Source organism: Hyla sarda, chromosome 3 (genome assembly GCF_029499605.1).
Source record: "Hyla sarda isolate aHylSar1 chromosome 3, aHylSar1.hap1, whole genome shotgun sequence".
Lineage (NCBI taxonomy): Eukaryota > Metazoa > Chordata > Amphibia > Anura > Hylidae > Hyla > Hyla sarda.
This window is the reverse complement of record NC_079191.1, coordinates 4,635,121-4,651,007: the sequence shown is the minus strand read 5'-3', so window position 1 is coordinate 4,651,007 and position 15,887 is coordinate 4,635,121. Positions and strand designations below refer to the sequence as shown.

Genomic DNA, 15,887 nt, shown 5'->3' with positions numbered 1-15,887 from the left:
TTTTTTGCACCGTAACTTGCAGTTTTTTTAGTACCACTTTTGTGTATATGTGACTTTTAGATTGCTTTTTATTAATTTTTTTGCAATGTGATGTGACCAAAAAGCAGAAATTTTTGACTTTTTTCTTTTAAGTTTACGCCGTTCACCTTACTGGATCATTAACATTATATTTTTATAGTTCAGACATTTACGCACTTACTGATACAAAATATGTTTATTATTTATGGAGGAAAGGGTGATTTAAAGGGGTATTCCAGGCAAAACCTTTTTTAATATATATCAACTGGCTCCGGAAAGTTAAACAGATTTGTAAATTACTTCTATTAAAAAATCTTAATCCTTCCAATAGTTATTAGCTTCTGAAGTTTTCTGTCTTACTGCTCAATGATGATGTCATGTCCCGGGAGCTGTGCATGATGGGAAAATATCCCCATAGGAACTGGACAGCTCCCGGGACGTGAGTAATCAGAGAGCAGTTAGACAGAAAACAACAACTCAACTTCAGAAGCTAATAACTATTGGAAGGATTAAGATTTTTTAATAGAAGTAATTTACAAATCTGTTTAACTTTCCGGAGCCAGTTGATATATAAAAAAAAAAAGTTTTGGCCTGGAATACCCCCTTTAAGTCTTTATTGGGGGAGCTTTTTTAAAAAAAAAAAAAAAAATTTTTTTTGTTTACTTTTTTAAATGTGTTCAAATAAACTGGTACCAGAAAGTGCTACAGATTTGTTAATTACTTCTATTTAAAAATCTTAATCCTTCCAGTACTTATCAGCTGCTGTATGCTCCAGAGGAAGTTGAGTAGTTCTTTCCAGTCTGACCATAGTGCTCTCTGGTAAAACTCTTTTTATTATAAAAATACAAAACTTATCCAATACTGAAAAAAGAAAAAGAAAACAAGCTTAACCAGCTATAACATAAATCAAAAACAAAACCCTGCCTAACCGGCCAGCCCAGCTTAAAAGAAAAATGATTAAATAAATAAACCCACTTACCTAACCAAACTATCTAAACAGCACACTGACACACATACCGAAAATGAACATAAAAATAGCACAACTTGGCTTAAAAAATAAATAAATAAATACATAAATTAGCACTACCTGTCTGTAACTCAAAAACATCCATACTCGGGAAACACACAAGGAGAAAACAAAACAATAGAACAAAACAGAAAACATAGCAAGTACACCACTGCAAAAAAAAAAAAAAAAATTAAGCTGGATTAAACTTAATAAACCACATATCAACTGAAATAAACCAAATAAACCACATATCAACATAACTGGTCTGACTGCTAAAACAATATAGAATATAAATAAACAAACAAATATATAAACATATAAATAAACATATGCATAAATAAACATTTGCACTACAGAAAACCTTTTTACAAAATCAACAGAAAACCTTAGGAAAGAAAAAAAAAATCCCTACACTAAAACTGTGCCCTCACCCACACCACCCCTCCTGCACATGGGTCAGAGTCCATACCGTTCATACAGTTCACAAAGTCCTGTCCTTAACCCCTTCCTGCAGAATGTCATATATAAACGCCGGGTTGTGCAGTGCGTTCGCGCATCCAGGCGTTTATAAATGACATTCAGTTAACCCGGCGATGCGCAGCATCGCACGGGTTAACTGGCAGAAGTCCCGCTGTTTCCAGCAGGGGACAACTTCTGCTTCACCCCCAGGACCATCCATTGATGGTCCTGGTCAGCGATCACTGTGATTGGTCCCTGTGGACCAATCACAGTGATCTGGGGTGAAAGTTCAGATCCCCCGCACTGCCCGCCCCTGGAAGTCGGGCAGAACGGGGGACGAAGGCTGTGGGGGCTCGCGGGGACCTGCGGCATTCGGGGGGAACACGTGGGGACCGGCGGACTTACCTGATCCAGCGGCGGGACCGAGGAGCAGCGCAGGACCGGCCACGTGGACGAGCAGCGACGGGTAAGTATGTAGTCCTCAGAGGCAGCAGTGAAGATCTTCACTGCTGCTTCTAGGAGTCTGAAAACTACAACTCCCAGCATGCCTAGACAGACTTTGGCTGTCTGGGCATGCTGGGAGTTGTAGTTTTGCAACATCTGGAGGGCCCCCGTTTGGAGACCATTGTATAATGGTCTCCAATCTGTGCTCTTCCAGCTGTTGCAAAACTACAACTCCCAGCATGCACTGACTGTCCAGGCATGCTGGGAGTTTTAGTTCAGCAACATCTGGCCCTTCAGATGTTGCCGAACTACAACTCCCAGCATGCCCTTCAGCTGTCTGGGCATGCTGGGAGTTGTAGTTTTGCAACAACTGGAGACACACTGGTTGGGAAACATTGTTTCTAACTCAGTGTTTCCTAACCTGTGTGCCTCCAGCTGTTGCAAAACTATAATTCCCAGCATGCACTAACAGACCATGCATGCTGGGAGTTGTGGTTTTGCAACAGCTGGTGCATCCCCCCCCCCCCCCCTGTGAATGTACAGGGTACATTCACATGGGCGAGGCTTTTACAGTGGGTTTCTCGCATCTTGAGATGCAGCAAATTTTGCGCTGGGAAACTCGCTGTAATCCCCCGCCCATGTGACTGTACCCTAAAAACACTACACTACACTAACACAAAATAAAATAAAAATTTAAAAACACTACATATACACATACCCCTACACAGCCCCCTTCCCCCAATAAGAACGTCCGGTACACCACTGTTTCCTAAGCAGAGCCTCCAGCTGTTGGAAAACAACAACTCCCAGTATTGCCGGACAGCCGTTGACTGTCCACGCATGCTGGGAGTTTTGCAACAGCTGGAGGCACCCTGTTTGGGAATCACTGGCGTAGAATACCCCTATGTCCACCCCTATGCAAATCCCTAATTTAGGCCTCAAATGCGCACGGCGCTCTCACTTTGGAGCCCTGTCGTATTTCAAGGCAACAGTTTAGGGCGACATATGGGGTATCGCCGTACTCGGGAGAAATTGCGTTACAAGGTTTGGGGGGCTTTTTCTTCTTTAACCCTTCATGAAAAGGAAATGTTGGGGTCTACACCAGAATGTTAGTGTAAAAAAATTAAATTTTTTACACTAACATGCTGATGTTGCCCTATACTTTACATTTTCACAAGAGGTAAAAGGGAAAAAAGCCCCCCAAAATTTGTAACGCAATTTCTCCCGACTACAGAGATACCCCATATGTGAGCGCAAAGTGCTCTGGGGGCGCACAACAAGGCCCAGAAGGGAGAGTGCGCCATGTACATTTGAGGTGATTTGCACAGGGGTGGCTGATTGTTACAGCGGTTTTGACAAACGCAAAAAAAAAAAAAAAAAACACATGTGACCCCATTTCGGAAACGACACCCCTCACAGAATGTAATGAGGGGTGCAGTGAGAATTTACCCCCCACAGGTGTCTGACGGATCTTTGGAACAGTGGTCCGTGAAAATGAAAACTTGTACAGCCCACTGTTCCAAAGATCTGTCAGACACCAGTGGGGGGCAAATGCTCACTGTATCTCTTGTTACGTTCCTCAAGGGGTCTCGTTTCCAAAATGGTATGCCATGTGTTTTTTTTTTGCTGTTCTGGCACCATAGGGGCTTCCTAAATGCGATATGCCCCCCGAGCAAAATTTGCTCTCAAAAAGCCAAATATGACTCCTTCTCTTCTGAGCATTGTAGTTCGCCCATAGTGCACTTCAGGTCCACTTATGGGGTACCTTCATACTCAGAAGAGAAGGGGTTACAAATATTGGGGAGTATTTCCTGCTATTAACCCTTGCAAAAATGTGAAATTTGGGGGGAAACACACATTTTAGTGGAATTTTTTTTTTTTTTTTTTTACATATGCAAAAGTCGTGAAACACCTGTGGGGTAATAAGGCTCACTTTATTCCTTGTTACATTCCTCAAGGGGTCTAGTTTCCAAAATGGTATGCCATGTGTTTTTTTTTTTGCTGTTCTGGCACCATAGGGGCTTCCTAAATGCGACATGCCCCCCGAGCAAAATTTGCTCTCAAAAAGCCAAATATGACTCCTTCTCTTCTGAGCATTGTAGTTCGCCCATAGTGCACTTCAGGTCAACTTATGGGGTACCTCCATACTCAGAAGAGAAGGGGTTACAAATATTGGGGGGTATTTCCTGCTATTAACCCTTGGAAAAATGTGAAATTTGGGGTGAAACACACATTTTAGTGAAAAAAAATAATTTTTTTTTTACATATGCCAAAGTCGTGAAACACCTGTGGGGTATTAAGGCTCACTTTATTCCTTGTTATGTTCCTCAAGGGGTCTAGTTTCCAAAATGGTATGTCATGTGAGGGTTTTTTGCTGTTCTGGCACCATAGGGGCTTCCTAAATGCAACATGCCCCCCAAAAACCATTTCAGAAAAACGTACTCTCCAAAATCCCCTTGTCGCTCTTTCCCTTCTGAGCCCTCTACTGCGCCCGCCGAACAATTTACATAGACATATGAGGTATGTGCTTACTCGAGAGAAATTGGGCTACAAATATAAGTATACATTTTCTCCTTTTACCCCTTGTAAAAATTCAAAAATTGGGTCTACAAGAACATGCGAGTGTAAAAAATGAAGATTGTAAATTTTCTCCTTCACTTTGCTTCTATTCCTGTGAAACACCTAAAGGGTTAAAATGATGACTGTATGTCATTTTGAATACTTTGGGGGGTGCAGTTTTTATAATGGGGTCTTTTGTGGGGTATTTCTAATATGAAGACCCTTCAAATCCACTTCAAACCTGAACTGGTCCCTGAAAAATAGTGAGTTTGAAAATTTTGTGAAAAATTGGAAAATTGCTGCTGAACTTTGAAGCCCTCTGGTGTCTCCAAAAGTAAAAACTCGTCACTTTTATGATGCAAACATAAAGTAGACATATTGTATATGTGAATAAAAATTTTTTTTATTTGTAATATACATTTTCCTTACAAGCAGAGAGCTTCAAAGTTAGAAAAATGCAAAATTTTCAAATTTTTCATCAAATTTTAGGATTTTTCACAAGGAAAGGATGCAAGTTACCACAAAAATGTACCACCATGTTAAAGTAGAATATGTCACGAAAAAACAATCTCGGAATCAGAATGATAACTAAAAGCATTCCAGAGTTATTAATGTTTAAAGTGACAGTGGTCAGATGTGCAAAAAACGCTCTGGTCCTTAAGGCCAAAATGGGCTTGGTCCTGAAGGGGTTAAAGGGGTACTCCGGTGAAAACCTTTTTTCTTTTAAATCAACTGGTGGCAGAAAGTTAAACATATTTGTAAATTATGAATTCGAGTAGAAAACAGACATGGTCGCACATCTACAATCTTGTATAATGATCTGATTGCTTCTCAGCATAATATCAAAAACTAACAGGTTGTTATTATACATTTTTGATCAAAAAGTACAAGCCCACTCGCCACGTCAAGGCCACCTATTCAGAGTGGGTCCCTAATGTCCCTAGCATAAAATGGCGTAGCACCAGGCGGCGACCACCACCGCCGCGACACAGGTGCCCACGGGGGGGGGAAGCGACCCACTGGCAGAGCGGCCCCAATGCCTCTCAAACCAGTCTATAGGCCGCACCCGCCCGCAGACACAGCGCCACGGCATCAACAGACGCCGCCCCGCACCACACCAGTGTGAACAAGGTGTAATGGCTCACTTACCTTGCTCTCCCAGTCAGACTGGGAGGCAGCTAGGAGTGAAATGGCCCTAGTGTGGCTAATTACCACCTATATAGGTTTGGGCTGAGGGGGTGGGGAAGAGTGCAGCACATGTTAAAAAAAAAAAAGGGGGAAGATAGAAATCACAATATGAATTCGAGTAGAATGCAGACATAGCGCACATCTACAATCTTGTTCACACTGGTGTGGTGCTGTGCGGTGTCCGTTGCTGCCGTGGCGCCGTGGCGCCGTGTCTGCGGGGGGGGGGTGCGGCCCATAGACTGGTTTGAGTGGCATTGGGGCCGCTCTGCCGGTGGGTCGTTCCCCCCTGTGGGCATTGGTGTCGCGGCGGTGGTGGTCGCCGCCCGGTGCTGCGCCATTTTATGCTAGGGACGTTAGGGACCCACTCTGAACAGGTGGCCTTGACGTGGCGAGTGGGCTTGTACTTTTTGATCAAAAATGTATAATAACAACCTGTTAGTTTTTGATATTATGCTGAGAAGCAATCAGATCATTATACAAGATTGTAGATGTGCACCATGTCTGTTTTTCTACCCGAATTCATATTTGTAAATTACTTTTATTAAAAAATCTTAATCCTTCCTGTACTTATTAGCTGCTGAATACTACAGAGGAAATTCTTTTCTTTTTGGAATGCTCTCTGATGACATCACGACCACAGTTCTCTCTGCTGATGTTATTATAATAATAACACTTGATTTATTGTTGTCCTTAGTGGGATTTGAACCCAAGTCCCCAGCACTACAAAGCAGCAGTGCTAACCACTGAGCCACCATGCTGCCCCTAGCATACATCTGCTATGCATCTGCTATGCATCTGCTATGCATGGTTGCTAAAATGGACAGAGATGTCAGCAGAGAGCAATGTGTTCGTGATGTCATCAGTGTTCCTAAAAGAAAGGAATTTCCTCTGTAGCATTCAGCAGCTAATAAGTACTGGATGGATTAAGATTTTTTCAATAGAAGTAATTTACAAATATGTTTAACTTTCTGCCACCAGTTGATTTAAAAGAAAAAAGGTTTTCACCGGAGTACCCCTTTAACTGACCCATGTCAAGTCCCCCCAAAGCAAACAAATAAACAAAAACCCCACCAGCCACAAATACAACCTCCCCACCTAGCACTCCTCCCAACCAAATTATACACAAACTTATACACACTAAACCACAACCCATTTTAGGCCCAAGTTTGGTCGCCTGTAAGCCCTTCATAACGTATCAGCTTAAAACAAAACAAAAAGCTAGCGTGCACATGCATTAGCCCACCACGAGGAAGAAGGATGGCAGACTTGATACATCAAAATAATTTTAAACTCTTTCCCTAACTCCCCCTACAATTCTCCCTAATTCTATCCCTCCATTAAAACTGACCCTACTCTCACCCTATCTCTATCCCTATAACACTTCCCCTAATCAAAATAAAGGTACTCTACCCAAAAGGTCTAGTACCTAGGGCACATCAAAAGAAAACCCTCTCCACAGGAGAGAAGCCCTACTGGTACCAAGACTGCCATACTCCAAAGACCTGATCTTCCCAAGGTAACCGGTGATATTCCTGCAGACCTCCACCTCGGAGAGGATTCTTTGTTGGGTTGACACTAAACACTGTGCATTCCACGTGTACTACCTAACCACTAAGCTAAAGTGCCCCGGTCTCGGCCACCCAGGTTCCTAAATGCCCCATAAGCCCACTCCAGGTAGGTAAGGCCGGCAAGTTGACTCCAGCCGATGGAAGCACCAACCCGGTTGTAAAACCCTATATTAAAGGGACAATGAAGCAGGAAGTGGTCCATGCTTTCCAGCGTGTCCCCGCACTCTTCCCCGGTCATCAGAGTTCCTGCACTTCAGGTTGTCCCTTACATATAGCTTCCGCTGAAAGTAGCGCCAGGCCAAGTCCCAAAACTTCTGGGGGATCCTTTTCATGTCCAAAAGATACAACCCCACTCTCAGATCCCGACCTGGGCAGTCCCTGAGCGCCAGAGGCTTCTGGAAGTTGGTCAACAGAACCCGTTTGTCAAGGAACTGCCATGACTGGGTCCTGATCTCCCACACTCCCAGACCCCACCGACGTATCGCCTTCAGAGTCGGGGTAGCGTAAGCCGGAAAATATCCATTGGGCATACGGAGGTCCTTCACTCGCCCTCCTCTCTCCCATTCCTGGAAGAAAGACCGAAACCATTCCCTGCAGGAGATTACCCTCGGAGGAGCCCTCTCTTTCCAGAGGTTAGCGATGTTAGCTTTCAACGTGTTCGTTAAGAACACCACAGGGTTTACCATAGATAAACCCCCTAGTCTCCTTGTGCGGTACGTAACCTCCCTCTTGACTAGGTTCATCCTGTTCCCCCATAACAGTTGGAAAAACAGGCTGTAGATCCTAGTATAGTAAGCCTCTGGCAAGATACATACACTGCCCAGATAGATAAACAAGGGGAGCAGGTACAATTTGATCAGGTGTACCTTTTCCCTGAGGGTCAAAGACCAGCTCTTCCATTGGTCCACCTTCTGAGCGGCATCCTGGAGCTTACCATCCCAGTTTTTGGTGGATAATCATCCTGGCCGAATGTGATGCCTAAGACTTTTGCTGATTCTTGGGGCCCTGGAAGGGTGTCCAGGAGATCAAACGTGGGATCCCCCCTCCCAGCCAGAGACTCTCACACTTATCCCGGTTCATCTTAGACCTGGGTGCCTCCGAGTAGCGGTCAACCTCCGACATCACCACATCGACCTCCTCTCTCGAGGAGACGAAAATAGTGACATTGTCAGCGTACGCCACCACTCTCTGGGTGACATCAAGCTCCGCCAGACTTATCCCGACTCCCACCAACGACCCACAATCTACCCTCCGGACGAAGGGATCGATTGCAAACACGTATAAAAGCGTGCTTAAGGAACAACCATGACGGACTCCGGACCCCACCTCAAAAGAGCGTCCAGACCAACCGTTCACCAGCGGGAAACTCTCTGCCCCTGCATACAAGATCTTAAGCCAATTAACAAAATACTTGGTAAGCCATATCTCAGGAGGATGGACCAGAGGTACTCATGGTTCACCTGATCAAATGCCTTGGCCTGATCCAGGGACAGCAAGTACCCCTTCAAGAAACCCGCACAACTCCGCTCCACTGCCTCCCTGACACTAAGGACAGCACTCAAGGTGCTTTGGCCTGGAACAGAGCAGTACTGAGCCCCCTAAAGGAGCCGGGGTGCAAACTTCCCCAGCCGATTAAACAGTATCTTGGCCAGAAGCTTCCTGTCTGTATTGAGAAGAGCTATGGGCCTCCAATTCTCAATACGGCTAGGATCTTTACCCTTTGACAGAAGAATCAGGGCTGACCTCCTCATTGACTTCGGCAGAGTGCCCGAGGAGAGACACTCATTGAATACCTCAGTCAAGAGGGGAGCTAAAGACTCCTTAAAGGTCCTGTACCACTCGGATGTTAAGCCATCCGGACCTGGCGACTTCTTAGGGGCAAGCCCCTCGATCGCCAGTCTCACTTCCTCTTCCCTGATTTCTTCTGCCAAAATGCCAAGAGAGGTCTATCCCTGGCTCAGGAATGGTTTCAGCCAGGAAACCCGACATCACATCCCGATCCAGATCCCTCCTTCCCAAGAGGTGCGAGTAGAAGGATCTGACGACCTTGGATCCCTGATCTGGAGCGATTCAGAGATCCTGCACTATCGATCAGTCCTGAAATGACTTTACTACTCACTGACATCTTACAGTTTCTGTAAGGGTCGGGCGAGCAGTACTTCCCGTAATTCCTCTCAAAAACCAAAGATGCGTGCCTATCATACTGACACCTCATGAGCAAGGACTTCACTCTGGAGATATCCTCTCGGCATCCTCCAGTCGAGACGAGAAGTTCAAGTTTCCTCCTCAGACCCTGATACAGGCTATACCTGTTCAGGGACCTGAGGCTCGAGAGCTGGTGGAAGAACCCCGCAACCCTCTTCTTGAATATCTCCCACCACTCCAGCTTATTACTACAAAGATCCAGTAAAGGTACCTCACTCTGAAGAAAATCCTCAAAGGACTGTCTTATCTCCGCTTCCTCCAGGAGGGACGAATTCAGCTTCCAATAACCTTTACCCATCCGGGGGGTCTCTGAAACATTCAGGGAAAACAAAATCATACACTGATCGGAGAATTCCACCTCAATCACGGACACTGCGGAAGAGATGGCTTCCTCCTTTAAATAAAACCTATCTATCCTAGACCTGCGACTACCTTGATGATAGGTGAAACCCGCTTGGCCTGAGGGTCTCCGGATGTGGGCGTCCTCTAGGCGAGCTTCTCTAGCTATGCTAATCAGTGCCACACTATCACAAGTCAGCGGACCATTGGAGCCTCTCCTATCTTGGGACCTCGTGACATTATTGAAGTCCCCTCCAAAGATCACTTGCCGACTCATAAAAATAAAGGGCTTAATCCTCATGAAGAGATCTTTACGACCCCGCTTAGTTTGCGGGGCGTAGATGTTAATGAGCCGGAGCTCTTGTCCCTTCATGAAGACATCTAAGATCAGGCACCTCCCCATTTCTAATTCAATAACCTGTCGGCATTCAACAGGAGCGGTAAAAAGGACCGCCATCCCACTTTACGGCTCAGCCGCAAGAGACCAGTGGGAGGGACCGCGCCTCCACTCTCTTCTGCCTTTTACCAGAGAGGCAAGATCTGACAACCTGGTCTCCTGTAAAAAGAAAATGTCGGCTTCCACACGGCCGAGAAAATCAAAGGCTGCAAATCAGGCCGTATCAGACTTTATGCTGGCACAGTTAATAGATGCCAGCGTCAATGGGGTGAGTGCCGCCATACAGGGTGATTAAATTAGACGGCCTCACCCTTTACTTCTGTTTCCCTTTCTTCTTAGCCCCCTCATCCCCCAAAGAAAAAGAGAAGGCAGGACCGCTTTTGGACCTTTTCTTGGATTCTGATTGATCCATATGGTCCCTGTCTCCGTCCGGCCCCGGTCTAGCCCTGCCCTCTGAGGAAGGTGCCTCAACAGGACTGGGCCCAGTTCCCCCAGAGGCTCTTTCTCCCTAGGCACCTGACCCTTACCTTCCCCCTCCAAGGAGGGGGAGGAGATGGTATCGAGGACGAGGTACCGGTTTGACAGGTCAATCAGAGGGGGGGCCGCCAGGCTTCAGCTTTGGACCTGGCCCGTAGTACAAGGAACAGAGGGCTCTGACCTCTTCTTTCTCCCTTTCCTTTTGCCCTTTTCTTTCTTTTTAGGCCTCTCCCTACTCTCCTCATCCACACTTTCATAGTGGGAGGAATCAGAAGGGTCAGCCATATTGCCTTCCTCTTTGCGCAGCCTCCTGATCTCCTCATCCAACACATTCTCCTACAGGGCTTCAGCGGTTACAGGGTAAGCTTCAGGAGCAGGGGCTGGAGCTACCCCCGTCACCTGGGCACTCTCCAGCTCCCTACTCCTCCTACGATTTTCCCTTAGTTTGGCAGGGCCCTTTTTCCTCCTCACTAGCCCTGTTGCGCCCCCATTCTTGCCCGTACCCTCCCCAGCAGAGGCAACTTCACAGCTCTCCTCAGCCGGAGCGGCCGCAAGCGCTGGGACAATGGCTAAAAGGGTGCCCGAGGACACCACACAGGTGGCACCGGATCTGCCTGCAGGATGTGGCCAGATGACCCACCCCACCACACAAAGCACAGACCTGTACAGTACAGGCTGCGCTAAAGTGGGTGGGGCTGCCACACCTGTGACAGACCTTAGGTTGCCCCTGGTAGAAGACCTGGATCCTATCACGTCCAAGGAAGGTGGCTGACGGAATGTGGGCAACCGTACTCCCTGAATGCTTGAGTTTGCCAGGTCATGATGTCATAACAAGAAAGCGACTCGTTACGGGTCAAAACGGTCACTTTCTTGACAGAGTTCTGACGGGAAATCGCCTTTAGGGCGAAATCCCGCCAGCCGGGCTCGTTCTTCACCACTTCGTAGTTTGACCAGAAGAGTTCAAGACCCTCTGGCCGAACAAAACTGACGTCAAACTCAGACGAACCGTAGGGGTGAATCAGGGCAAAGATGTCACTTGCCCTGAATTCCATCTGAAGGAGGAGCTCAACCACTTTAGCGCGAGGTGGACACGCATCATCGCCCCTCCAAATCAGACGGACCACATTCCTACTGTTATTGTCCTGCCCGGGTGTCCAGAGGGACCAGACCACCTCCCCATTCCGCTCTTGGAAAGCTCCCAAACCGTGCCTCTCTATCCAGAAAGACAGGTCGACCTCACCCCTTCCCTCTATCTCAATCTACTTGTCGCCCCTGCGTAGAGCCTCCAGGAGGCGCTGTTGCAAGTGGCCTCTGGAGCCGGACGGAGACGGGGACCCCCCTGAACCCCCGGCAGCGACATTGGCATAGTTCCTAAGAGCAGTCACTACCAGGGGGCAGCCAGACCAGACCCAGGCCCAGAACCAGAACCACTAACACCACCATTCACACCACTACTCCCATCATCTTTATTTTCATTCATACCACTACTACCACCAACATTCACTCCACTGACACTCCCACACACATTCCTCTCATCCACAACACTACTACACCCATCATTCTCACATCTTGCACTCTTATCAACCTGCCTAACAAATTCTGGGCTGGCTGGGACTTGTAGTGTTGCTGGTCTAAGATAGGTCTTCTGTGCTGGTCTTGCTGCTGGGGTCTGCGCTGATGGCTCCTTCTCCATGGCTGAAGTCTCCTCCTGAGTCTGGGGCTGCCCCACCTGCACACCCCAGCTCCTCCCACAGTGCCTGTGCTTAATTTGCCCGACCGTAGCTGATCCAGGCGCCCGGACACTCCCCCCCTCACAGTGGAGTGCCCCGCAGAACACACTGTACTCGGAGGACCGCCCCCCGAGCACACAGATGCAACACTCTCTGCCCCTGGCGCCCGGACACTCCCCCCCCCCCCCCCCCCCCTCACAAGGGAGTGCCCTGGAACCGCCCTCCGAGCACACGGTGGCATAGCTCGCATCTGGCACTTGGGCACGCCCCCCACCACCCTGGGGCGGTCCTGTAGTGCCAGAGCTGCCCACCATGAGCCCATCCTGCCCCTCCCTACCGGCAGGATGGGTGGGCTTCCCATCTATTGCGTCCGCAGCCTTTCCTGACACCATGCTGTTCCACCACAGAAACGGGGACTGCCAGTCTGGGGGACCCAGCAGCCTGAACCAGCTTTGCAGCTGGCCAAGACTGCTGGAAAGGAACAAACACATATTGTATGGATTCCTGTGTCTTTTGCTTTTTAGATTTCCTCTTAACTCCCACATCTTCACAGAGATTATTACCAAAGGTGAAATTCTGGAGGTGGGCTGGGGACTCCTGCATGACTATAGCTCTCAGCAATCAACCCAGCCTCACTCTCCACATCATCCTCCTCGCTCTCACTTAAAGGAAGAGCTACCTGGACCGGTTCAATATAGCTGTCCTGGGTGGTCTGGATGTCACAGGGAGTAGCCACAGGTACAGCATCTTCCTCCATCCTCTACTCCTCCTTTTTCTCGTCACCACCATCCTAACTTTCTTCACTGCCACTACTCTCCCCATCATCCACCTCCACCTTACCTGGGGATTTCATGGCGGCAAACCTTTCTTCATTCATCAGTTTCTCCTTAAAGGGGTACTCCGCTGCCCTGTGTCGGAAGCTCCACTCCCAAGCTTCTGGAAGTTTATTGTTCCGAACGCTGTGTGCGGGCTTCCGTGTTCAGGGCTGCCCCTAGCGACGTCACGCCCGCCCCCTTCGTGATGGCTGTCACGCCCTTTTCCCATAGGCTTTCTTTGAGGGGGTGGGCGTGACATCACGAGGGGCAGCCCTGAACACGGAAGCCCACACACAGCGTCCGGAACAAGAAACTTCCGGACGCTGGGGAGCGGAGCTTCCGACACAGGGCAGCGGAGTACCCCTTTAAAGAGACGGCTCCCTTCCAGTATCTCAGCTCTCCTCTCCTCCAGCTTCACGATCTCACTTTTCAGCGCCGTGATTCTTCTCTTCAGCTCAGGCCTGTTCTTTTTTGACTCCTTGTTCGCCAAATTCTGTGCCCCACGCAGGTCCTCTCTGGCCAACCTGAGCTCTTTCCCGCACTGCTCATACTCCGCAAAACGTGCAGTCATGCGGGAGCAGTATGTTGAACTGAACTCCTTGGGCCCTCTCTCAGCCCACATCTCTATGATTTTCCTCCTTGCCTTCCTTCCACCAGATCTTTGTCTGGCAACCGTCGCCTGGGGAGGAGAGCCTGCATTGCTGCAGACTCTGATAGATCTCCTTTCTCTGGCCGGAACAATGGCTGTTGCTGTTTTCTCTCCACCCCCCGCCAGCCTGGAAGAACGGAAAGTGGAGGCCTGAGGCTCCAACTCCATACAGGGAGGCTCTCCCCAGGAGGCTGCCACACTCCTGGGAAGGCTGCTGGATCACCTGGGTTGCAGGGATTTAATAGTTTAGCAATTAAATCACCTATGTGAACCAATCCCTAGTTGGACCACCGACAAAATGCCAAGGGCACCATGCCTGGAGGAAAATGTTTATTTCTTAAAATCGGGGCTGTCGGAGCATGTGACAACTACAAAGAGAAATGGCTCCGATGGCCATCCCATAGTGCCAGGTATTGTGACAGTGATGGGCATTATTTAAAGGGGTTATCCAGGAAAAAACTTGTTTTTATATATCAACTGGCTCCAGAAATTTAAACAGATTATAAATTACTTCTATTAAAAAATCTTTATTCTTTCAGTACTTATGAGCTGCTGAAGCTGAGTTGTTGTTTTCTAAGTGCTCTCTGATGACACCTGTCTTGGGAACCGCCCAGTTTAGAAGAAAATCCCCATAGCAAACCTCTTCTACTCTGTGCAGTTCCCGAGACAAGCAGAGATGTCAGCAGAGAGCACTGTTGTCAGACAGAAAACAACAATTCAACTTCAGCAGCTGATAATTATTGGAAGAATTAAGATTTTTTAATAGAAATAATTTACAAACCTGTTTAACTTTCTGGAGCCAGTTGTTATATAAAAAAAAGTTTTTTCCTGGAATACCCCATTAAGAGTCCATTTTAGCTGGAATCCACTGAAGGAAAGAAATGGGGCATGCTGTGACCACTAAGGCGTTAATAACAACCCATAAGCATGTACCTATTTCTTAAGGTTGGACATTCCCAAGCTTCTATGGAGGCGAGAGGTGCATAAAATATTGCTACTCACTTTTCTGCCCTGCATACCCCAAACAAAGCAAGGTTCTTGTCACCCCCTAACACTAGAGAGTCTTCCACATGAGGAAGGATAGCAATCAACATGTCAATAGCAAAGCAGAGTTTGTTACTATTGGGGGCAAAATAAGAGACAAATGTAACCACGGAAAACATACTCAAGATCAGTAAATAGCGCACTGACAGGTCTGGGACCATATTTTGTAGAGTAATGGTGTAGGAGCAGTACAGAGATCTCTCCATGACCTATTTATACCCAGGACTGTATATATAACAAGGGGGCATCCTCTATGTCTCGAGGAAAGAAGGTTTCTACACCAGCACAGACGGGTTCTTTACTGTAAGAGCAGTGAGACTGTGGAATTCTCTTCAGGAGGAGGTGGTCATGGTGAACACAATAAAAGAGTTCAAAAGGGGACTGGACGTGTTTCTGAAGAGTAATAACATTACAGGTTATAGATAATAGATTTATAGGGACAGAATGTTGATCCAGGGATTAATTCTGATGCCATATTTGGAGTTGGAAAGGAATTGCTTTTCCCTAATATGGGGCAATTGGCATCAGCCTTATTAGGGTTTGTTTTGCCTTCTTCTGGATCAACACAGTAGGGACAAAATAAGGTTATAGGTTGAACTTGAGGGACTCTGGTCTTTTTTCAACCTTAAGGGTACGTTCACATGAGCGGATTTTCGCAGCTTATTTTGCTGCAGATCCACCGCAGGCACTAGTATTCTGCCTTAACAAGTGCCTGCTCGGAGCAGCAATACGCCGCTACGCGCAGACACACTGAAGCGATGTGCGGCGCGGTGTACTCGCACACATCGCGGCCACTCCCCCTGCTCAATGAGCTAGGCCAAGAGCTGCTGCGATGTGCAAGTATACTGTGCATGCGCACGACTCGCACAACACACTGTGTCTGCTCGTAGCAGCGTATTGCCGCTCCGAACAGGCACATGTAAAGGCAGAATACGGAGGGTAAAATACGCTGCAAATCCACTCATGTGAACGTACCTTAAAGGGGT

The 15,887-nt window shown here is 47.5% G+C and overlaps 1 protein-coding gene across 4 annotated transcripts in view; it reads right to left on the bottom strand.

Annotated features, from left to right (window-relative positions):
• The window catches only part of LOC130361114 (whey acidic protein-like), a 296,171-nt gene that overhangs the window by 216,060 nt on the left and 64,224 nt on the right, over positions 1 to 15,887 (bottom strand). The gene's annotated exons all lie outside the window — the stretch shown is intronic.